The sequence below is a fragment of the Ciconia boyciana genome, chromosome 24, assembly GCF_034638445.1.
Source record: "Ciconia boyciana chromosome 24, ASM3463844v1, whole genome shotgun sequence".
Classification (NCBI taxonomy): Eukaryota; Metazoa; Chordata; class Aves; order Ciconiiformes; family Ciconiidae; genus Ciconia; species Ciconia boyciana.
The window spans coordinates 5,001,783-5,026,185 of NC_132957.1; the positions used below are offsets into that span (position 1 = coordinate 5,001,783).

The 24,403-nt window shown below is 46.4% G+C and overlaps 1 protein-coding gene across 5 annotated transcripts in view; it reads left to right on the plus strand.

The window, feature by feature from the left end:
- The window catches only part of GATAD2A (GATA zinc finger domain containing 2A), a 64,663-nt gene that overhangs the window by 2,950 nt on the left and 37,310 nt on the right, over window positions 1-24,403 (plus strand). For 2 of the 5 annotated variants that reach the window (XM_072845691.1, XM_072845696.1), the window contains exon 1: window positions 11,080-11,219. The exons of 2 other annotated variants lie outside the window; for them this stretch is intronic. The gene's annotated coding sequence lies outside the window, so the exon portion shown is untranslated. Of the gene's footprint in view, window positions 1-11,079; window positions 11,220-11,966; window positions 12,332-24,403 lie in introns of those variants that run through there. One more of the 5 variants, XM_072845693.1, reaches the window with a different exon arrangement.

The window sequence follows — 24,403 nt, forward strand, 5'->3', positions numbered from 1 at the left end:
CTGAGCAGCATCAATGGGCCATTACCAGAGTCTGAAATATCTCTATAGCATTCTTGCTTCAAAAAAAAACTCTTCAGGAAGATGTGTGAAAAGTATTTGCCTATTCTGGCTTGCTGGTCGTGTCCTCTGTTCCTTGCAGAATGCTGGGGCTCGATCTCATCTACATTTCTGGGCTGACTCAGAGTATCTAGTTTCACAATTTTGGTGTGCAACCACAAATATCAATGATTGTTGCAGCCGAAGAACAAAGAGAGAAGACACAGTATAAGAATACCCCTTTGCTGACTAATTCCCTTTTCTTTGGAGCAAGGTGGTGTGTACATTTTTGGAATCCTTACCAGTGCGGTTACCAGCCCAGGTATGAAAACTGAAGGCATGTGAGCTGTTGTACCATGTACATACAGGTAGGCTGGCTGCTGAAGAGCATCTGGGAGTATCTCCAGAGGCCAGCGGTCTTACCTCTCTGGCTGGTTACATATAGAGATGCCGTAAGTTACTTTCAGAATAGGATAATAAATATTTTTACCCAAGTAAAATAAATTGCATCAACCAAATCCATTGACCCATCTTAATCACAGGAGAAAATACTACTCTTTGGGTCTTCAGCAGTTAGAGGAGAAAGGTTAAAAGTCAGCATGGAGAGGAGGACAAGAGTTACTCTTGTATGACTCAATCTTCCCTGCCTTTTCACTCGAGTCGTTACTTTTAATCAAATAGGTTTCTAGATTTGCAAAATAAGCAAATTAATGCTAGTTGTGAAGGATACTCTGTGGAAAACACAGTTTCCCTAGAAACAGGTACGTGGACCTGTATGAGTAGTTGTGTCTTTATCATAGTTTCATTTTACACGAGGTTCCTTATGTCAGCCATGACATCTGTTCACCCTTTAGCTCCCGTGGCTTAGGACAGATCCTTTCCTCGCTGCAAGTGAATAATCAGGGTGTTAGTGACAAGCTGGAATATTGGAACGATACCTGCAGTGTTTGCTTTTTGGTTGCCTGGTGTAGTAAACCAGCGGCCTTACACTCACAGAGCTACCAGAGGTATTTTCAGGATTTTTCCATCTGTTTTATTGTTGTGTTTGCAGCCCCTAGCAGCTTTCTCTGCTAGAGAACTCCATCTTCTAATCCACCACCCTTACTAATAGTCTCTCACAAGTTCTTTAAGTTTATGCAACTGAACCCACTTGCCCAGCTGATAAGACATGGAAGTTCCAAGGAGGCTGGGGAAAATGAGAGGAGGATGGTCAGTATTTGGTGGCAACACCTGGGCTTTGGGTCCAAAGGACCCTGATCAAATAACTTCACAGCTGAGGAACATTTTCTTGGTTTAGCCTGTTGTTACCAGTATATAACAGACTTGGCATCGTGACTGCCACTATAAAATCAAGTGGGTTTTTTTCTAGCTATTAGATTTCACCATTTTTTCAATGTATGTGCAATATAATTACGGATAAATTACAAAGCATTATATTTTTAATTTATAGATAAGTATCTCCAAAGACCATCTGAGCCCACATACAGTTGCCTTGGTTCCTATGCGCAGACCCGTTAAACTATCCTTCAACAATTGATTTATATAACTGAAATAGCTAGGGAAGTGAGAAATTTCCTTCCTCTTTGGATACAATGCCAAGGATGTCAAATCTCCAGAGAGCCTGATGATAAGAATTGGGCTGCCCTTTTTTGCAGTTATTAAACAAGTACCTGATTATTCCTCAGAGCACTGGAACCCTGGCACGCGGTTCTGTGGCACTCTCTCTCCTCCCTCTCGATTGCATGTGCCTCTGCACCCTGCAGACCCAGAGCAAGGCTCGGGAAGTGGTGATGGAGGACCAGCCGCCTCTTCACAGGAAAACAAAGGGTGCTTCAGCTTTTGGTGACATAGATGTGATTCTTTCCCCGAGAGCCATCTCTTGGCAGTGCGCTGGGAGCGGCACGTAACCAGTAGCAGTATCCGATGGCTGCGAGGGATCTCCCTCGCTGCCTTTTCTCAGTAGAGGGATTTGGCTTCGTTGTCCAGGACGAATTTCAGATTGGAAAACAGCTTACCAAAGTCTGCCTGTTGCCACAATGAAGTGTTCTTCTCTTCTTCCTCACCTGATTCTTGTTCCTACTGAACAACCCGTATTTTCTAACGTAAAGACTAGGGGAAACTCCATATGCAATTTGTGAAGTACTATTAAAATACAAGATTATTTTGGAAGAAGAAAACCCCTAACCTTGGTCTTCCAATAAAAGGTCTGTGTTAATTCTGTGAAGGTGTTTGCAGCAACTAATGCAAACAAGCACGCAGAGATGTATAGTTTAGGACTTCAGTAAACTCTAAGCAAGAAGCGGTAGTTGCTTTATGAATACTTTTCCCTTGAAATCTGCCTGAAAAAATAAGACCAGTAATGACTGATCCCATAAATCCTAAATTTAGAAATGAATCTAATTTATAAGCCTTGCTTTTCAGCAGGAAAGCAGGTTATGGAACTGACCTAGTATAGTGCTGTTGGGGGAAGAGAGGCGACTTCATCAAACTGAAGTTGGAATTAGCAGGGGGTCAGGGGAAAAGACTGGCATTTTTAATGTGCTGATAATAAACATCTTATTACCAGGAGGAACAATGTTAATAAATGCTTGTAGTAAACATGGTATAAGGCTCTCATAATCTTCGTGAAAATACAGAGGTTTTCAAAATGCAGCGCACCCCAATAATGATCTGTCTAGTCGACTTTATTTAGATCAGTAAAACCTGGCTGTGCTTTCGCAGACCTTTGGCTTTACATCAGTGTGCCCGGGATTGCTGGTAACATAACTTTATGGTAAGGCTCTGTTGGCGTCTTACAAATACACAGTCAAGTCCTTGAGAATTACAGGTAACAAAGGACTCGGAGTATTCAACTTTTAAAAATGACAACATGATTTACAGCAAACTGAGGCCATGTTGAACTGTCAAACTTTTATTCACCTATGAAAGTTTAAAGGAAAGTTGTTTGAGAGGTGCTGATAACTTGCTTGGGCTTGACATGATAAAAACTTTAATAAATTTAATTACAATCAAGGAGATGATTTTGTAGCGAAATGGCGCAGTTGTCTTTGGATGCAATGCAAGTTTCAATGCAGTGCTGATCCCTGGGTGGATGCCTTGAGAAACCAGGAACAACTGGGTACTCCCTTTCACAACTCTAAGGAAAATGCTCCATTTTAGTGAAGGGACAGTATTCTGCATGTGTTTTGCTCAAAGTTCCTGCTTTTTGATCTTTATCTACCTTTTATTGCAGTCACTTTTAAACCAGGACTGTACTAAGTTCATTAGTTGCAAGATTCTCTGTTGCAAGATTTCTACGGCTGATTTCAGTTCTCTGCCTGGCTTGCTCCAAGGCTACCTTCCTTTTGGTCCTGGAGATTATCGCTGTGCTACGGTTAATCACAGTCTGAAATTTAACCGCTCACGATGACCACCTCACTCGGTGCTTTTGTCTGTAGCCAAGCAGCAGTCCCACTCTTTGGGGTAAGAAGGGCTTTACTTTCAGTAAAAAAAAGAAGCTAAGACTGAAGCTAATTCAGTTAAAAGATGATTTTACACACAACCAGCCTCGGTGGTTGAACGCAGTATGGGTTTTAGCGACAGGGAGAGCATGAATCATTTGCCTGTTTGCATATTTAAAGAAATCTAAAGTAAGAGTAACCTGACAATGTTCTGGAGGATCTTGTGTCTATTTTCATCAAAACTGTATCACTGGAAAAAGAAGGTCTTGCATAGGCAGAACTTATAATTAATACAGAATATGTTCCATCAGCTCTTTATTTCTCAGTTGCCCCATCCTTAAGGATCTTTAGCCAGCACTCGTCTGTTAAACCACAGAGAACTGTCGATGTCACGGCATCCGTACAGACAGATATCTGATTGTGCGGGCATTAATCTCCGTTAGGAATCTAGTCTGATGCTGGATTGAGAGAATAAGCTACTGGGAATTGCTCAAATACATCTGTGGAATTTAGGTGGAGTTCTTCAGGCTGCAACTACAAACCCGTTTACCTTGTGAAAGACATTCCCTACACGCTCTGAAACCCTTCGTTTGCAGGGTCTGAACTGTAAAAACAAATCCTTCCTGAATCAGGCTTTTCTGTGTCCAGTTTGCCAGCTGGTAAACACTGACTGGGGGTTTGTTCAAATCTGATTAATAATGATGTATTATTAACAATGACAACCTGGAGTCAGGAACAACCACCTCCTGCAATTCCCCATACACTTTGGTGGATAAACACAACTCCTACTTGAAAATACTCTCAAACCCTTTCAGTTTTAAGTTTGATAACCTGAAAATTCACAACTCGGCTGAGCAGCACAATCTGGCTTTCAAAATCAAAATCTTTGGTACGGTTCCTGCAACCAGCACCACAGCCTCGTGCAGGGACACCTTGTATGTGTCAGAGGGAGAGAGCAAAGTTTTAATCATGACATCTCCAATACTGTATGACTTTCAGATCTGCTGTTTAATCTTGAGAAAGGAATCATTTCAGCCCAAAGTATACCAGGCAGCCTAACTGGTCCCCTCAAGGATAAAAGCTGGTTTTCTAGAAAATGGGGTAACTACAAATAGAGCTTTTGGTCCGTTCTGTTCCACATTTGGTAAAAACTATCAGTTATTGAGGTCATGTTTCCCCCATTACCTCTAATTTGGAGGGCAGTAAAGACCAAAACGCTCCCCAGATGGGAGGAAATGTCATACACGTTTTAATTCTAAGAATACTTCCTAATAACGATGGTGCATCAGCTCTTTTCTCCTGCCTTCACCGTTCAGGGTTTCAGAGTATATGGACACGGATACTGGTGTGAATTAGTAATTTAAATATTTTTTAATCAGGAGTCAACAAAAAAATTATACACAACTGGAAGTGTTCATTATTGCACTCGGGAAGCCATTCATTCTTAAAATTACACAGTTTAATAGCACAGCGGTCCTGGAGCACTCCAAGAGTGCCCACACCCTGAAGAGCTTACCAGTTAGAGGAGGCCAAATGCAGTGCCTGTGTGTAAGATGAGAGGAAATTAGCAGATAATAATAGAATCATCTGATTGCATATGTGGACTGCGGCACAACCCTGTTTTCATTTAAAAAGGACGGTGTGAAGTGATCAGCAGTCCAGCTGATGCAGAACAAGCCGCTGCCGGTTGGCAGACTTCTTGTAAGCAGATTCTCCCGGTGCCGAGTATCCCATAGTCTGTTCTGGAAAAGGATTCCATGCTAGAGAAGAGACTCATGGACCGAGCTTTCTCTCTTGCACAAAAAGAGAAAAACAGTGAGGTTCTTGAGGGCTCCTGGTCTTCTTTGGTGCGCCACACTTACAGGCTGCAGATGAGACAGTTAAAAATAGGCTGGCAGGTCCAGATGAAAGAGATTCTCAGGAATATTCAGCGATTGATACAATCAGCAGGAAGGGAGGCCGAGATCTCTTTGTCGGCGTGCACCCACCGATTTGAGTTCCTGCTTCTCACAGGACTGTTTGTGGCAGTTAAAACTTGCAGAAAGTCAAATTATACAGGAACTCTGTAGAGTTTTCTGCAACTGGTTAATTCTTCTTTTAATCAGGGTCAAGTACTGATAAACCACGTGACAATGATCAGTAAACAAGCAAGGGGTGCTTGTTCACAGCCATTCCCTCCAGTAATGGCTCTGTGGCTCTGACTCACTGTTTGCCAGCAAAACATTTGTGTCCGAAGTTGCAGATCACAAGACGAACTGATCTGAGACAGTCTGTGGTGGACCAGTTTTCAGGAGGTTGAGATGTTCTTTGGCAGATCTTTAAATAACAGCAATGCTGGGTGAACTTTGTTCTCTCCCACTTCCGAGCAAAATCGATAGTCCATGAAGCGCTTGTTGAATTGGAGCAAAGCTCCTCATATATCCTCTTCCAACCATGAAAGTGCTTCTTGGAGGCAGGGTCAGATAAATACCGCACTGAAGGCACCATCTCAGGCCAAGCAGTATTTGCATATGTCCGCTGCTTTCCCCATTTCCCCAATAACTTACTGATCTTTAATTCTTTACTTTCCAGAAAGATTAATTTTCATTTCTATTTAGGGTCATTCACCTCACTGCTTAGATCATGGAATTTTGACTGTTTCCAATCTCGCGTCCTGCTTTGCTGCAGAAGACGTTTCATATTTAAGCATTACTCCCAGGCAAACAGACCCGGCGGAACAGATTATATAGTGACCCTGAAGTGTCTCAGATTCTTCTGGTCAAAAAGCACCAGTTTACCAGCTCATCCTATTCCTGAACTACTTCCCAGAAATTCAGTCTCGAGCAGCTGGTGGGAGCTGCAGCTTGCACTTGCATGAGAACAGTTTCACCAGAAAGTAAGTGAAGGACCATCTCTTGGTCTCAAGTCTATGGAATTCCTTTCATTCTTAGCATAAGCCATCTTAAAATTGTATTCTGAAGATTTTGAGCAGTGTTGCAGCATGCTTAGAGTTTTATCCTTTTTTTTCCTTTAACTATTTCAGGATGTAGTCTGTTAATTTCAAACTTCTAGCCAGCAATAGAAAAGATAAAAAAGCCTAACCCATCCTTTACAAGGTGCTTTTTAAAGAAAAATTAAAGGATTGCAGCCTGTCTTGTCCCAGTGTCAGACTCCAGCTCAATACACACTCAGCAGTAGCCCTTAGTTTATCTTCTGAACGGTGGAAATCAGGTGAACGTAACATACAGATGCTGGTCTGAAGCAGCTTTCGAAGTCTCTGTGCTCCTGATGTCTTGGTCCTCTAGACCATCAAACGACATCGGAGTTGTGTTCTCTACCTTCACAAAGACACGTATCAGCCATTGAGCTTAAGAACTTGTTTAGCCTGTTCGGTATGCCAATATTAGCGTGTTCCCGTGCGTCTTATATCTGCTGGTGGTTGTAGGAAGATGACCAAGTCTAAGAGATGTGGCTTGAGGTTTACTGCTTGTTCTTGTGACCTACATTCTGACGTGCATTGGGAAAAGGCTTAATCTCAGTTTTCATTTTTCCGTTATGGACACTTGTGAATTTTGCCCAAATTGTTGGTTTTTTTTTCCTCGTGTCCCAATACCAAATTCTGCTGTTGTCGCAACCAAATTAATGTCCTCGCGTACGCTACGTGGGGTGGTATTTTTATGAAGCCTGTAGATAGCGTAGTATTAAAATATACGGGAAGGATGAAGTGTTTGATCCATATTATCTCTGGACTTTGCATCTGGAATGTGCGTGACTGCTGCGTGCCACTGGCCCGGCTGGAAGGGCTGACAGGACGGCTTCCCTCTGGAGCCACCCACGCATAGCCAGTCCCGGCACCCAGGCACCAGGGAGTGTCATTAGCGCCATGCAGCTGATGCCCTCCTCGGAACAGTGTCACCTTAGTGACACACCCAAGACATGCCAGCTGCAGTGGAGACAGCCAGCTGGATTCCAGCTTTCCTTCTCCCATCTGACCGCACACGCGCGGTGCTCTGCTCTGCGCTTAATTGAGTAGCTTTAATCAAGGCCCAGGTGAGAAATGGTGAGGTAACACTGTTCTGGTATTGCTTTACCATGCACCGTCTGATTCATAACAAGGAAAAGATTTGCAGAAGTATAGCTGTTTGCTTACATAAATGGCCTTTCTAATTCTGAACTATTGGATTTTAATTTAAATGTAGTATTTAATTTAAATTAAAATCCAATAATGCTAATAATGTAATGTTGCCTGTTTTAATAAAGGTGTACTGTGGTGATGCATAGCGCCCAAGTGTTTGGTTAGAAGGTAGAGAGTCCCAAAATGGAGTGTATTCAGATTAAAAGTGCACTGACACTTGGCTGTGAAGATTTTAGGTGCTATTTTAAATAGGAGAGGGGACTGCTTTAATCATGTTTTAGCAATACTTTCTTACTGGCAAATTCTTGCTACCTGGCAAAGATGTTTATATATGAAAATAGGGATAAGATACCATTTATTAGTTACTGTCTCCGATGTCTGGTTTGCCTTGTTTGGACCTAAGTAGTGTCAGCTTTATTTTTTTCTCAACACAAGATTAATATAACCTACAGAATTCCTCCCCAAATCCCAACTCTTTCAAAGTCTGACAGATGCAGGTAGATTCATTTAAGTAGCGTTTTTCCTTAATTTGTTGGAGTTTCACAGAACTTTCCTCCTGAAAGCAGCTTAGGACTAATTTTACTTCTGCAGTTTACTTAAACATGCTGCAAACAAGTTACTTCACGGTACATATGTATTTCTAGGAACACACAAGTCTGTGGTATCAGTGTTTCTCTTGCTGATAAAGCCACTGACTTGCCACCCTTGACATCAGCTTGTGTCTCCATTAGGCAATTACAACGCTGATGCACCTTCCAGGTGACTGCGTTATTAACAGTCCCACTTGCAGCTACGCCTGGACTGTCCCCCTGCAACATCTCGTTGCTAAAATTCAAACTTTGCCCCCAAAGAGAAGCCAGTCTTTATTAAAAAATAATAATTAAAAAACCCCACAAAAAATGAGTAGCTGGTCTTAAACCACACAATTCTAAAGTATTTATAAATAATTGCTTGCTTTGATGTTTTATGTAAGCTGGTGAAAGAAAAACATGAAAAAGCATTCTCCTCAGTCTGTGGTAGCATCGCTGCGCATCGTGTGCGGAGGACTGTAGATGGGTGGTTTGGTTTTCTAGGCTGACGGTGACCTGACCTGTAACAGCTACGCCTGAACTTTCCCTGGTAGTCTCGTTGTGAGAGGGGACTGGAGGGAGGTTTGCCGCTTGGTCCCGCGCTGGGTTCTGGTGGGAAGGCAGAGAGCAAGCTGGCTATTGCAGTGACGTGGCCTTCCCTTCCCATGCCGGCTCGCCTTCTGCATTTCTTTGAGAGGGCACCTACAGCCTTTTGACAAGGGTTGTCTGTCATTTTTAATGTAAAAAAATAATCGGCGAGGCTCTGGATGATGTGGTGACCGGGAGGCAAAGTAAGGGTGCCAGACGAGTGAGCTGCCACTGTCGGAAATCCTTTGTGCTTGAATACGGGGCATAATGAGGGGATGTAACCACAGAGAGGCAGAAGAGGGTCCCCGCCTTTTCACAGGACCTCTGAATTAACTTCTAGCCTCAGAATAAGTCATCAAAATCTGAAAAAAAAAAAGCCCCAAATGTCACTAATTATTTTGCTTCTAAATCTCTTTCAATAAGTACCACATTTGGAAATGTGTTGCACACACCAGCTCTGGCGCAGGATCTCGCTTTTGGGGTAACTTTCTTCCCCAAGTCCTTGTGACATCCCTCCCGTTTTTAACTTCATGCTTCAACTAGGTTTTAGAAAACATGTCAGAAATACGACTGCGGAGCCAGAAGCTTCATCCTTTAAGAGGGGAAGAAGAACCCTGAAGTACGGGGTATAGCCCTACTGAGAATTATTAACGTGAGGCTGACTTCCCGGGATGATGTAGTCAGGCTGGTGACTTAGGAGCCAACAGACCACATCCGAAAAATAACGAGAAATGTGGAAAACTGGCCATCTTAAGGCTCACTGGCGTCAGTCCGCTACAGAAAATCTAGAAGAATTTGGATCTTTTGGTCACTTGCAAAGGTTTTTCATATCCCCTGCCTTGGGCAGACCTGCACAGGGGTTACAGCCCGGCGAGACCAAAGAAATGGGAGGGAGAGAACAGCGTTCAGTGAGCTGCCGCTGCCGAAGGACAGGAGAAAAACGGTAGTTAGCTGGAAAACCTCACCAGCGACCTGCAAGTGTGTTGTATTAAAGGGATCAGTAATAAAAAACCCCTCAGAATTTCTTCTGCTATTAATTGGGTCTAAAATAATTCACCTGCTGGACTTAAGATCTGGTAAACACGGCTTCAGAGAGCCCTTCTAGAGTTTCCTACAAGACGACGGACGGGAGGTGAGCAGGGCTACTCTACAAACGCTCCTGTCCTGTCCTGTCCTGTCCTGTCCTGTCCCGTCCCGTCCCGGAGCAGCACCGGTAGCTCTGCCGTCGGTGCCAGGGAAGCGGCTGGGATCGCTGCGCTGCCTCGTGCCCTCGGGTTTGCTCCGCGTCTCGTACCTCGTGCGCCTCGTGCATGCCACAGCTAAGAGTTGGGTTTCTGAGTATTTACAGATATTTTCAGGCTGCTTTCTGCTACTTGCTGACCCACTGCGAGCTGGCGGCAGCTGTAGTATAAGCTACCCTGCGGCTCTTGGGTGTAAGAAAATAGCTATTTCTAGTGTTGGCTGCTTCGAGTGTCTCTCTCCTAAATCTGCGGAGCTCAGATCGTCTCTATCAGACTTCACCGTCTTCAAGACGGATTTCAGAGACGAGCCGCGTCCGTGCCTCCCCGCCGCCCGTCCGCACTCGGTAGCAAGGCCTCCGAGCGTCGGTACTACTGTCCGGAACACGCCATCTGCCCCGGGCTCGCTTCCGCAGCTGCGGTACTACTCTTGCCCGGTATCCTTCAGCAGGCTGGAGCGGCCGAGCCCGGGCAGCCGCGGGAGCAGCGCGCTGCTATCCGTTTCCTTCATCAGCGCCTGCAGACGCTCAGGAAGGAAAAAGATAAGCGGCCCCGAGAACAATCCGTGTCAGCGGAGGTCCTGCCGTCGGACCGGACCGCAGCGCCTCCGACAGCTCCCCTCCGGCCGGCCCGGGAGGCGGCGGCGCGACGAGAACAATGCCCGCCCGGCCCGGGGCGCGGAGGCCGCGGCGGGGCCGCCGCTGCTGCCGCCGCCGCCGCCGCCGCTCCACGTGGCCCCGGGCGCCGCAGCGGGGCCCGCGCACCCCGCGGCGGCGCCCCCCGCCCGCGCCGCAGCCAATCCCCGCCCGCCTGCCATGTGCCGCGACCCCTCCGGCCAATGGTGCCCCGGGTCACAGACCTGCTCCACCATTGCCCGGAAGCGGCGCCGGGCCCCCGCGCGGCGCGGTGCGGCCGCTGCTGCCTCTGCTGCTGCTGCTGCCGCCGCCGCCGCTGTCCCCGCGGTGCCGCGCCGGCCCCGCCGCCGCTGCGGCGCAGGACGGGCCGCCCTGTGTTTCGGGGGCCGCCGCGCGCATGCTCCGCCGAGTGACGCCGCGACTCCATGTGTGAGAAGCGCATTATTTGGCAAGGGGAGCCGCGGCGGAGAGGATTAGCCGGGGATCCCTGGCCGTGCGGAAAAGGGGGCGGCGAGGTGCGGGGGAAGCGAACCGGCAGCCGGAGAGCGGGACCGGCGGCGCTCGGATGCGCGGGGACCGGCGGGGAGGTGCCGCGACGTGTGAGTTCCCAGATGAAAAGTTCTCGTTGGGTTTATTGTCTTGGGGGAGGGAGGGAGAGGCGGCGGCAGAGTTACTGGTGAAAGGCAGCCGCTGGGGATGCGTGTGCGCTCCCGGGGAAGTTCCGGGAGAGGCCGGCCGTGCGGGGACCGCGGGCAGCCCTCGCTCACCCGGGAAAAGTGCAAAGTCCTGCTCTCCGGCCGCCGGGCTCCAGCCGTCGGGCGGACTGATTGATTAACGCCTGCCGGGGAGGGAGTCCGTGCCCCTGCCTGCGGCGGGCAGGAGAGGGGCGGGGCGGAGCGGGGCTCCCGGGGTGCATCCTCGCCGGTAAACGAAAAGTTCGGCGGCGCGGCGCGCCCCCCGAGCCCGGGGCCGAGCGCCCCGGGTCGCCGCCGGCTTTTGTTCGGCGCCGGGACGGCAGCCTGCGAGGCGTTTGTTTCGGAAAGTTGTTACGGGCTTTCCGCCGTGCCTGCTTCCTCTTCCTCCTCCTCCTCCTCCTCCTCCCTCGCCTCCCGGGCCGGCGCGGGGCTGGGAGCGCCCCGGCCCCCGCTGCCCACCGCGCCCAGCGGTGCCGCCGAGCGGAGGAGGCGGCGGGACCGGCCCCGCGGGGCCCGCGGCGGGGGGCGAGCGGCCACCCCGGGCAGCCCCCGCCCCGGGCAGCCCCCGCCGTGGCACTGGCCCGGCTGGCGGCCAGGCTGCGGCCCGTGTCACAATAAGAGTCCCCGCCCGCCCGCCCTTCCTGCCGCTCCAGGTGCACCGGGCTGCGCCCCCCGCCCGCCCCACGACCCCCTGCCACGCAGCGAAGGGGTGCGCAGCCGCCGCCTGCCCCGGTGCCGCGTCGGTAACGGGGTTATCGGCCGGGGCTGCGGGTGAAGGTCTCGCCGGGCGCCCTGCCCCGGTGCCCCGGCTTCTCCATTACTGCACGATCCCGGCGCCCGCGGGAGGGGCCGGGCAGGATTTGGCCCCGGTCGGGATAGTCCTCTGGAAGAGGCGCTGCCCAAGCGCACGCAAGCGTCGAGCTCCCGAGAGTCCAGGAATTGCTGCTCTCGTTTGTGGAGAATGAAAACTGCCTGGCATCGCTTACTGCTTTTGAACGACAAAGCTGGGGAAGCCCGTAAGTCAGGGTGCACATACTTACTTCTCTAGAGCATCTGCTTACTTTTTTTTTTTTTAATTTTACACTCTCTATATATCTTCGGTTTTACTTTCACTTGTCTTTTTTTTTTTTCTGGCTGCCCCATTCTCTTCTATTTTTGTACCTTGTGCAGTAAACCCCTTTCCCCCAGACGGAGGTTCCTAAGCTGATGGGTACGGCAGGGACTGTCAGGGAGCACTAATTTGCAGGCATGGCCCTTGTGCTTGTTTCCAGCTTCTTTTGCAGGTGTTTGACTTTCATGTTTCTCCCTTGCTTGCCCGCTTGTGAATGCAGCTGGAAGCAGAGGTAGCAGAGCTGCTTGTAGAGACGGTTACACAGGAAGTGAAACGAAGAGGGGCCTTTGGGAATAAGAGACATGCCAGCAGGCTGGAAGCTGCCATATATCAGCGGGAGAAGAGAACGAAACCCTGCTTTCTTCCAGACAAACTATTGACCAGCGTCTCAAGTGGAAGGAGACGTGGGGAGGAAGAAGCAGGAGCGTGAGAGAGGTGCTGTTAGGGCAGAGGACAAGGTGGTAGGGGACCAGAGGCAGGAGATGGTAGAAGAAAGTAAGAAATAAAGGGACGCGTAGCACATGGAAAGCTTTTTGTGTAAGTGAACTGTGTGGTGGTCTCCTGGGCGTTGTGCTGCTATGCACATGCACTCTGCGGGCCTGGCTCTGGCGACAGACCGTCAGTCCCGCCAAATCTTGGGACGGTACCTGCCAGGATGTGGCGGTGACATCCCATTGATGCCTGCTGGCATTCGGGCCATGGGGAGGCCGATAGCCCCCCCGAGCACTATAAGTGGGGACCGTGCTGTACATGGAGGGGGGAGAGCCGGCTGTCGGGGGGGACACGTTACCCCCATGTGCCGCCTCGCAGCCACTCGGGATTGTGAAACGTACAGAACGGCATATTCTGGTACATCACGCTCCATTACTCGCTGCTGGCGTAGCCTTTGGTGCATCTGGATTGTCAAGCTCTGGACAAAAAAGGGGGTGTGATATCCTGGAGGCAGCGAGGCTCTGTGGTTAAGTATCTCGGATAGGATCACAAAATATGCCGGTTTCAGGGCTGGGAACTGTTTAGTTTGGTTTTTTTTCTCCCCCCCCAACTATCTGGTTTTGAAAATGGGGAGGGCTGCACAGCTTGGCATGTGAGGTTGAGGCTGTAAAAGCTCACCCCTTTATGTGTTGTCTGTGAGTAAGCAACAGGCTGATGCTATTCTAGCTTTTACTTGGAAAAAGAGCAAATATATTACCAGTTAGCATGTTGCGGTTGCACTTTGTGTGAGTGTGAAAAGGACGGAGTTCTGTGCTTGAAGTAAAAGCCACCTTGCTGAGTTTCACTGGAAGAGAACGTGTCGTATCTCTGTGGTCACTCGGTATCCAGCAGTGGAGTGGGGCGGAGGTAGCCAAATACATTTCTCTTTCCTCAGAGGTGGAAGCGCAGAGGAGTAGCTAATACCATCCCTAACAGCATTACATAGTCATGAGGTTACATCAATGAGGGGTGATGCAACACTGTTGGCATATGATGCAGTGTCAGTATGCTAATACTGTAACTTAATATAGCTGCGTTACGACTTTTTTGTAGTAATTACAGGCCGGTAGTCATACGTGGAGCTGTTTTAAAATCATTGGTTCCAATTCAGACAGTGCTGGTGTGTTGTGTGATGTTTGTGAGGCTTATGCAAGGCAAGATGAAGGATTCAGGTTGCTCTTTCAGCCAGACAGCAGCACACGTACGTAGGTACAACTTTTAGGGACCTCTCTGCACGGCCTCAGGTTTGAACTGGAGTTATCCCTTGGCTGTCAAAGGAACTATAAGTGTGGAAGGAACTCCGGGCTTACTGTCTTATGGTCTTACACTTCTATTTCTGGGTGTGCTCTTCGTTAGCCCTACCCATCCGTAAGGGCTATAAGCATTCTTACTTTCTTACTGAATCACGCCTGCTGTGCTGCTTTGGGGGGGGGGGGGGAGAAGAAGAAATGATGCTTGGGATAAGGGAAGTCAACTTCTGACAACTTTCGGATAGTGCTGGCAGTATTTTAAAAATTAAGTCTCAAATTTGCTCAGATGTGATGAGGCCACATTGGAGATTGTCTTAACGCTTTCAGTGGTACCTCTTGAAATGGTGTCCATGCTGTGAAGTCCCTGGCCAGTGGCCAACTGACCGAAAGTCACGGTATCTAGTACAAGAAATCGGGAAGGACAGAACTGACGAGGTGCTGTAGTGGTCAGCAAAGCTCAGGTTTTCTGCTTTGATGGAGCACTTGCTCTATGTGTAACTTCTGAGTGGAAAATGCTGTTTTGCTGACTAAATTTAGAATGTTTTCATTGTGCCACAAACTTCTACACGCAGTAGCTAGATGTTACTTGCTGATAGTAGGTATTAAGTGTACTTACGTGTTTAAAAATTCAAATCTTTGGGCATCAGAACTTACTTTTTTAATAGTACTTATGCACATATGAACCGTGAGCTCTTCCCCAGGCTTTAATCCTTTGGTTCCTTAACTGCTATACTCTGAGGGGAGTAGTTGTGTGCTTATTTGGCTCCTGTTTCACAAAGCACTGTGTTTCCCTTTTATGTGTCTTGTGAGGTAGAAAGTTGCATGCTCTGTACAGAGTTCACGTGTGTGATAATGTACCTGTGCAGGTACAGGCTTTTATCCTGCGTATAGGTACTGCTCAGATAGGTCGCAACAAAAAAGTTGGGAAGAAAACTTGCAGTGTGTGCATTCCCCTTTTGAATTAAAATACACGTCCTGAGTTCTCATTATAAAATAAAAGGAAAAATGAACTGCGATGTGGAGGTTTTTTTATTCCTCCTCTTAGAATGACCACCATTATAGCCCTGTCCCAGGCACTTCTTGACTTCCAATTTATATCTCTTTCAATAATAATTTAAGTAACGTAGAACTATATGATGGTGTGGTTTTGGTTTTTTTTCCCCCTCCAGATGTTCCTGGAGACTGTGGTATCTGGAGATACGGCAGACTTATTTTTAGACTTGGGGAAGTAACGTTTGCTTTTGTGTAATGCTATTCATGTTTGAGGTATCACAGCAGACGGTCTGTAGACCAGTATGTGAAGTGCAATGTAGTTTGCATATTTTGTTGATTGGGGGGGGGGAATGGTACATGAGCTCTCTTTTTTTTCCTCTTTTCCTGGTATTAGACAAGATAAATGTTAAGAGAAGAACATGCCACTGATGGAGTAGGAAATCCAGGACAGCCTTTCAATTGTATTCTTCTTTGAAAGTCTGTTCTTGATAGTTTCATCAGGCTATCCCTGTTCTCCCTGCGCTATCCATGCTGCTTGTTTTAGATTTGTGCCCTTAAAACTTACAAGCTAGAGTTTGGCACGTCTGTATAGACATTCCGCTTATTTATGCGGTCATACTATGATTAATTGGCGTAAAGACTTGCGTGGGATCCTTCCCCCCCCCCAGGCTTTTCTAGCCTTTTTCCCCCTCCCTTTGTCTCTGCATTTCTGTGGCATCCCTTCACCTGGGGAGCTGGACATCTGTTAAAGATGTTGACCCTCATGCAGTTAGTGGTTCCCGCTTTATTTCTTAGGCACCACCTGGAATTTCTGAGGTTGTTCATTTCTTTGTGATATTTTCTGTCTGCTTAGCACCACTCAGTCTGAATGCCCTGTGTGAATGCCCTTCCATCAGTGAACCTCATTGTCGGGTGAATCATATGTCCATTTTCAGGTGGGGAAAAGGAGAGTGAATTGCCCAAAGCAAGCATTACAGGACAAGGACAGAGCAAAGGTTAAGGTTTATTAATACGCAGTTTCCTATGGTGGCTTTTTGCTCTTCAGCACTTCTCCTCTTCCTTCCCCAACTGCTGAAGGTACTGGCATTTCCAGCTTTCATTGCCTTTAATTGTGTGCTTTGGTATTTGACTTCTTGGTGTGTCAGGTCTCAGAACTCTCCAGCAGGGCACCAGTACACAGCTCGTGTTTACCTGCGAGCATTTGTATGTGTGTGTCTGTGTGACCTGTTCGGCATCACCTCAGGAGACCGTGGCTACCACGGGGCAGGGAGGAATTCTCCCGTACAGCTTTCCTACCTCTTAATTACAGAACGCCTCTTCATTGCGCTGGGGCTTTTTAACCTGTTGTCCGCTATGCTCCTCTCTTTCTAGTGCAAGTGAGGCTGGAAAGCAGCGTCGTGACTCTCACTCCATGAGCACAGCTCATTCTCTTTGAGTGAAGAGGGCATTTGGAGGAAAAAAAATAATCTGATTAGGCCATTTGGGCTGTATGGGACAAAGTCAAGGTTTAGCAAGAAAGTTTTGCCTGCTTTTGATGTGTTGACTCTTAAGAAAAAGTGTTTGGCTGTGTTGCTGTTTCAACACACTGAAATAAGGCAGAAAGTGGAAAACCTTTGCTACGTGCAGCTGTAGCAATGCCCTTTTCTCTCCTCCTCGTCTTTATCATCAGTAGGGTTTGACACAGTTCAGCATTGCAGCTTGAGCACGGCACAGCGCTGGTCGACAGCGGGTCGGTTGGATCCAGTGCAGCTCGGTGGTGTGGTAGGCAGGTGCCAGGTGTTTGTCCCTGTTACTGCATCTTGCACACTCACACTGCTCAGCACCAGCCGATGGCCTGTGTGCTGTGGTGACTCGTTCTCACCTTTACGTTTGCTTCCCTGTCCTCCCTGGAGGAGGAGTTTTATATTGCCTTGGGTAAGTCACTGAAACCTCTCCATGCCTTGGCTGTCCCATCTGCAAAATGGGTATAAGCGTATGTTACAAAGGAAGCATGCACAATGTGGCTTATAACAACTGTTCCTTTTATTTTAATCTTCATCTTCTTTGGCTTTTATATCTGAAATTATTTAACCCCGTGTCATCTTGTTTTTCAAATGAGAATTGCTGGTAGGACTTGAGAAGAGGGGAAGAAAAAGTCATCAGGTTTACCTCACCATCTGCAATGCCGGTTTGTTGTATTAGGAAATGCAAACATTTGAAAGATCTAGGAGAGTAAAATTTAACAGCCAGCCACAGACACTGAAGGCCAGACAAATACAGGAAGGAGTGTCACATGTCTAATGGGGAGTTGGCAAACCCCTACACTGGGGGAAGCAGGGAGTTCACCCCTGACTCTCACATTCGTTAATTCAGGACTTCATGTCTTTGTAGGTCGTGCACAAGTTGGGTGAGTTTTCAAGCTCTGCAGAATTTCTTTCTCTATATCTGTTATAACTGGCGGGTCTGTCCCAGCGGCAGGGTCGAGTCTGGGCGCCTTTAACCAAGACATGCGGAAGCTGATGATCAAGTGTGTTTATTTTGTCTTTTATTTTTAAGAAGGCTCAGTTTCAGGAGGCTGTTTCTTCTCCTGCCATTGTCCTTCCTGGTGAGCCCTTGGGCATCGACTAGACTCCCTGGGTCCTCCCTCCGACTTCTGGTTTGTGCACAAAACAAACCGATCCGCTGACCCAGACCTTGGGGGGAGGGTCCTTTCCCATTTAGAAGTCTTCCACGGCTTGATCAGGTGCTGCTCACATTAAGCAGAATATATCAAACAGTCTGTATTGTGAAAATGATTGGAGTTGTACAGCACTCCAGGAGTTCAAGTCTCTTTCAGGTGTCGAAGGGCTATTTAACACGCACATGTCTGAGTTTATATCAATCTGTTCTGTTTGTACTCATTCTTATTAAATTCTGGTTTTTACCTTTTTTTTTTTTACCGTGAGTTAAGCATTTCAGCCTCTATTCGTTGTCCTACTTCTTTGTTTCCTTCCCTTCTTTTTCGCCTCCCGCCCCCCTTTTTCTCTCCCAAAAGAACAACAAACCAAAACAATCAGTATTTTGCAAGAGTAAAGGAGTTTTCGTGACTGTTTTTGGATGACCCTCCAGGTGAGGCAGTTTGGCATTCCAGATGATCTGGCATGAAGTTAAAGCTCTGCCAGAAAGGCTTTACTCCTGCCATGTTTGGAAGAAGAGTTGGTCTCCAATTCCTTTAACAATTATGAGGTGACTAATAACTTGAATGCCGTTTCCCTGCTAATTTGCAGTGCCCTGTAGTGAACTCTGCTGCAGCATGAAAGGGATCAGTGTGTGAGCGCTTCGTCTTCTGGTTTTGGTGTCTTATGCGTCACCTTCTGACTTGGGCTTATTCCTGTATAAACATGAATCAAACTAAATTAAAAAGTTATACCCAAGTCTCGCTGGACCCGATAGCCCAAGCCGTGTGGATCGAGAGTTGGGAAGCAGTCCACCGTGCTTCCAGCCGTCCGTAACAATATGTGCTTTTTGTTGCCCTTGCTCCAGCAGTGTGAATGGGAGCTGGAGGGATGGGAACAAAAAATGAAGCCTATAAAAGAGCACTCCCACAAGACAGGAGATAAGCCCTGACATGAAGTAAACACCATTCCTCCCCCTCTCCCCCCACTTCCAGTATCTTCAGCTGAATATAAACGGATATTTAAAAAGTCAAGTACCTGAAGACTTTTCTAAAACACCTAGTAGCAAGTGAGGCTGTATGATATTTTCTTCTTTTTGCACCCCATCAAGTGAAAATAACTCGTCGCTGTTCAACTGTGTAAGTAATGTGGGTAGTTCCAGCAGAGAGTATGGAAATAGATATTCTGCCTCACCTGCTGGGAAGAAGTTCCACTAACTCTTTTTATCATAATTACTGATTCTGTATCAGTAAATGTTGTTACTCAAAGTTCTGACAAAAGTGGGTAACAACCACTTCTAAGCATGTTAGATGGCACCTCAAAAGGGTGGTTATTTTTTTCAATCATATTTGATGGCAGACCAGATGAACACAGTGATAGGTATGTAAGTAAGAGTGAGCTGATTGCAAGGCAGTCTTTCCCCCCCCCCCCCCCCCCTTCCCTTCTCAGTTAAATATCAAAAATAAGTAGGAGTTTATGGTGGGGTTTTGGCATTGAAGTGCCAGATTGCTGGAGCTGAAGGAATAAAGGCTTATTTTGTAGCTTTTCAATGGAAAAAAGAATGCAGCCTTGATTGAGTTTTCAGTTAGTCTTGAAATTGATTTTGACGTGACCTGTGTCATTCCCTTTGGGGTACAAATACCCAATTTTACTACCTATAAGACTATAGGAGTTGGCACTCAAGAAAGCTTTGTTGTTTTGTTTGTTTTGGGTTTTTTTAAATTCAGTAGAACACTTCCAATTGAGTGATGCTGGTTAACTTGGCTTCTTGTTTCCTAACTCGATCTAGGTGGAGAGACTCTTGTCAATATTGGCTGCTGAAACCACGTCTCCTGCGCACCAGACAATTACCCCATGGCTGAGACAGTCATTAGCAGCAGGTTTTCTTGAAACAGTTTTGTAAATGCCCAGAGCGTGGCTGGAAGGAACGGAGCCCGGCACCGGCATGGGATGCCGTTGAAACAGGGCAAGCCTCATCACAGCAGCAAAGTCACTTTTGTGACTCTTTCAGAGGGGAAATATTGCTGAAGATGGCCAGTAGTGGCTTTTCTCTTAGTTTGGTTTATGCTACAGATGCTGAAGGCTTTCCAGATACGGAAATTAGTCAGCAAGTTGAATCATTAGATTTCATGCTAATGCTGATTTACCTATTGCTGTACTTAGGAGCAACTTCCTTGCCATGTTCTGTTAGCTATGCCCAGTACGTTCATTTGCTGAAGTAGCCATGGGATCACGAGCTTTGAAATGCTTGCAAGAATTAGAGGAAGTAAACTGAAGGCATTCATATTTAATAGGATCTTAGAAAATCCTGTCTCCAACAGAATTAGGTACTGCCGTTGTGCACGTGTCCCTAGTGTTGCAGTATGTACAAACACACTGAACCACCTAGTGAGATTCATGCACAATAGAAATCTAAAATTTTCTGGGTTTCGTTGTAAAATAGTGAAATTACACGTGTGCCGATTACAGGCGCAGTGCTGGTGTTATGCTCAGTAGGATGCTGTGGAGTGTGGGCTGTGGATTTTGCTTTCTGCTGGCTTCCTTGTTTGTTTTTAAGGCTTATGAGATGTCATCTTTGAAAGCAAGTGCCTAGTTGTTTCGGTAGTGGAAGAACCCTTACCTCAGAGTAAGTCTTCTTGCTTTTGTTTGGTATCTGTGGAGGGTATCCAGTGAAGCTTTGCTCCATCTGTGTTTGGGTTGTGCTCACGAAGAGCTGAGGATGCGCTGTGGGCAGTATCCTTCCTTTCTGGGCCATGCATGCACTAGGGAGAAGTGTGCCTTTAATGCCTTGATTAACTCTGTAAATGTGACAGGAGTTTGATGTCTTAGGCCTTTTTTGAATTCAAATTCACTTTTGTAGTTGGGAGGAAAAGGAAGATTACATTTGTAACAGCTTTTCTATACCTGTTCCTGAAAGCAGATGATACCGCAAGAAGACTGTGCCTCATGGTGTAGCTTTTTTTGAGAGGAAAGATCCCAGCGAGGAGATGGAATCCTTCTCCATAAATGGGACATTTGGGGCATTCTCCATAAAACTTGAAAAGTAATCCTTGCCTAACTTTCAGAAGCTCAGCTCGAGGCTAATCTGGGTTGGCTAGGCATAATAATTCTTATTTTCATTAAAGTTATGCTCCAGGATAGTAGGTAGGCCTTACAGTTAAGGCTAGCATTAAATTAATGTCTTGCAATTCATGAGACTGCTAATATGTAGGGACTGTTACTGCTCCGTGGGCTACGATGGCAGGATCGAACAGGAACATCACCAAGAGAAACCGCTTGATTATTATATCAATAGGTCTTAATATATTTTGCAAATACTGTTTGTGGGAAAGTTTATGAATAGTCAAGAAGGAAGCAATACTAATTAGGAACAGAGAATGCGAGGTGGAAAGCATAGTGTTTTTGGGGGTGGTCTGGTATATAGCATGTATGTGAGGTATTCTGTGGCTGGAAAAGCTCTAAAATTCTCTTACATTCTGAAGAAAGTAAACTTTTTGCTTGACATTTTAAAATAAGTATCACAAGCTTTGCGGTTGCGATCGTGCACTTCTCTGCACTGTGGGCAAGCTGGGATGTGGGAGGCAGAGTACACCTCCAAGCTTGTTACCTGCCATCTTTATTCCATTAGTTTCTGTTGAAGGTATTAAAGCTTCTTCTGCTTTTTCTCCTTCCTTTAGCAAAGGTGTCCAAGGAGGAATGTATTGCTTCCTTTTGTTGGACCAAAACCTGTTTTTAAACCTCAAGATGATGGTTTAACAAGTAGCCAGGACTCTTTAAGTGATACAAGTGGCTTGGGGAACAAAAGCACGTGAATCCTGTCAGTTAAGGCCTGATGGGTAACTTATTTCTGTGAAGTGCCTGAGAATTATGATGATGAAGACTATAGAAGTAATTAAATAAGAGTCATTTTAATATTGCGCATGTTATTGATCCCTTAGGACATTTAGATACGCAAACTTGATAAGATGATCTCCTTTGCAAAATGTTGCTCAGTGTAATTGTAAAACCTCTGGTTGTTTTCTACCCAAAGTGCCCTCGTGTTTCTGTGGAAGTTAGATGTTGTTTTACATAAAGCCACTGAAGTAACTGAGAGCTTAAACTTCGTCTTGCTCATGTTCAGTATCCGTTTGCTTTCTTCTCCTTCTGGGTCAAGGGACCCTTACAGGTTTGTTACCAGCGGTTAGGCTTGCTCAAGATGAAAAATCCCCCTCGATCCCATGGGTGATAACGACAACTTTTGTTTCCTTTTGCCTTCTCACTGCAGGACCAGGGGCTAAACGTCAGCCCCACAGCCTGCCTTGTTTTTAATACAGACATGGCTGTGTGCAAGCCTGGCTTGTGATGTTCGGCGTGCAGTGCTCCCTTTTGATCTCAGGTGGGGGATGCAGTGTGCATCCAGATCAAGTTTTGTATGCCGAGGCTTCTGAATTAATTAATGATGGTGGCTGTGCTCGGCTTCCCCTGTAAATAGGTGTGGCCCCTGGGTCCTTGCCAAGCTGCCATTTCATTCCCTTATTTGGATTTCTGAACGGTGTCATTCTCTACACACACCCTCGGTTAGGTTTTTAAATAATATAGTTGGGGAAACTAAAATTGCTGCTACAAAATTATTAGCTTATGGGTTATTAATGTACTCCTACAACTGAGATTCAGAACGTGTCATTAGTGGAGGATGGTATCTTGAGCTCTCCCCAAAAAATCTTAAAATAAAAAAAGGTTACTGCTGTGTTTCCAGTAGCTGATGCTGAAGCCAGGTAGGCACAAACCAAATTATTCAGGAGGAATCAAGTTGTCACGTTTTAGTGATGCCAGGTTGCCCAGTTAAAGTCTTTGGCTCTTGGTGAGCACAAACTGCCCGCAGAGCACAGCAAAGCCTCATTGCAGTGGTGAGCATCAGCAAAGCAGATGAAAGCGAGCCCCCAAATATGGCATTCCAGAGCAAACATGATGCATACAAAAAGCATATCTTACTCGATTATGAAAGTAGAACAGATTTTTTCACCAGAGCTAGAAATAACAATTTGCCACCTGCCTTTTTTTTTGTTTTTAAAATTGAACGTTGCCACTCATTTTAGTCTCCATCTCTCCTAATGAGAGATGCAGAGCTTTCCAGTCTTCTTCCTTGGGGTTGTTGGGCACTCGGTGAAAGAGGTGATAAATTCATGCACACATCCCTCTTCCCCTGTTTAATATTCTGCCAAACAGTTCTGCAATTGCATTTCATAATGCTGCCTCTTTGCATAGAAAAGAGACACCCCCTTCCTCCGTCAAAAATATATGCTACATCTGAAAACAGAAGATAGTAATTCCAGTTCTTGAAAAACGTGTTTATACAACAATCCACAGAGACCGGCACCATTAGGCGATTAGATTGCACTTTGATTAAAACCAGTTCATTGCAACTACTCGGTGTGGATGGAGGATAGCTGGACAGGCTCAGTCGTCTTGAAGGAAACGTAGAGTGTGTCTGTCCGGCAGCGTCAGTCACAGAGCCGGCGTTCTCAATCTGGATGATGAATATTTCAGTGGTAGGAGCCCTTCGTGCTCACCCTGTGAATCCGGTAGATCTTGGCCCTGGGTAAGAATCAACATAATTGGCCATAAATACAGAGTAACTGAAAAATAGTTCAAACTGTGCTATGTCTAAAACAAAGAACCCCCAAACCGAACCCCTTTAATCTATTTTTAGCTGCTCTTGGTGTTCTCTCCTTTTGCTTAACAGTAGACGTTATAGTTCCTCTTCTTGAAACGGGCGCTGCTTTGTTCATGTCTGCTGCTTGGCTGCTGTCTCTGACATGCAGGGTGTTTTTTGTTGTTCCTGCAAGTCAGCCTCTTGCAAAGATTTTGATTTAATGAGTCAGGTCTACCCATACAGTAATTACAAAGATTAACTTGGATAGATGTGAAACAGATGTATAAAACTGTTTGGACCTGGCTCCAATGCAACCTCTTAATCAGTGGTTTCATCCTTTCTCTGACTTAACTCCCATTTCACAGTTTAAACTAATAATTGTAAAACTAATGGCAAAAATAATATTTTCTTTCTGTTTCACTCATGGACTTTCCTAATTCCTTATCATGCCTCTTTGTTCCTTTGAGTGAGAACATGACGTTGCTTAGATGCTTCTGTACAGGGGAATACAGCGCTCAAAACCAAAGCAAAACAAAACTGGTCTACCCGAAGGGTTGCTCTAAGATTAACTTTATCTAGAAATAATCAGCTTTTGTAGCTCATTTTACAACATATTGCTCTTTTATGAAACGGAAGTGTCTTGGAGCGGTTTCCTGTGGACTTTTGAGGAATAACTGGTTTTTCAGAGATTTGCTGGGGAGCCTGCCCCCCCTCCGCCCCCATTTGAAGACATAAATTGTATTATGAGTGAAAAGCAAGCTGCATGCTTGTGTCTGCTAGAGTCCGTAGTGGTGCAACCCTAGACAATCATGGGTGTTTCTATTCATGAGTAGCCAACCAAATCGTGATCTGGGTATTTTGAGCCTGCCTGATCTTCTGAATCAACCTGCAGAGAAATGCACTCCATTTTGTGCTGACTTGGGACTCGGCGCAGGGCTAGCCAGTGTTGCGTTTTCCACGTAGCATCTGTAAACTCTGTTGCATTTGCTGTGGGCACT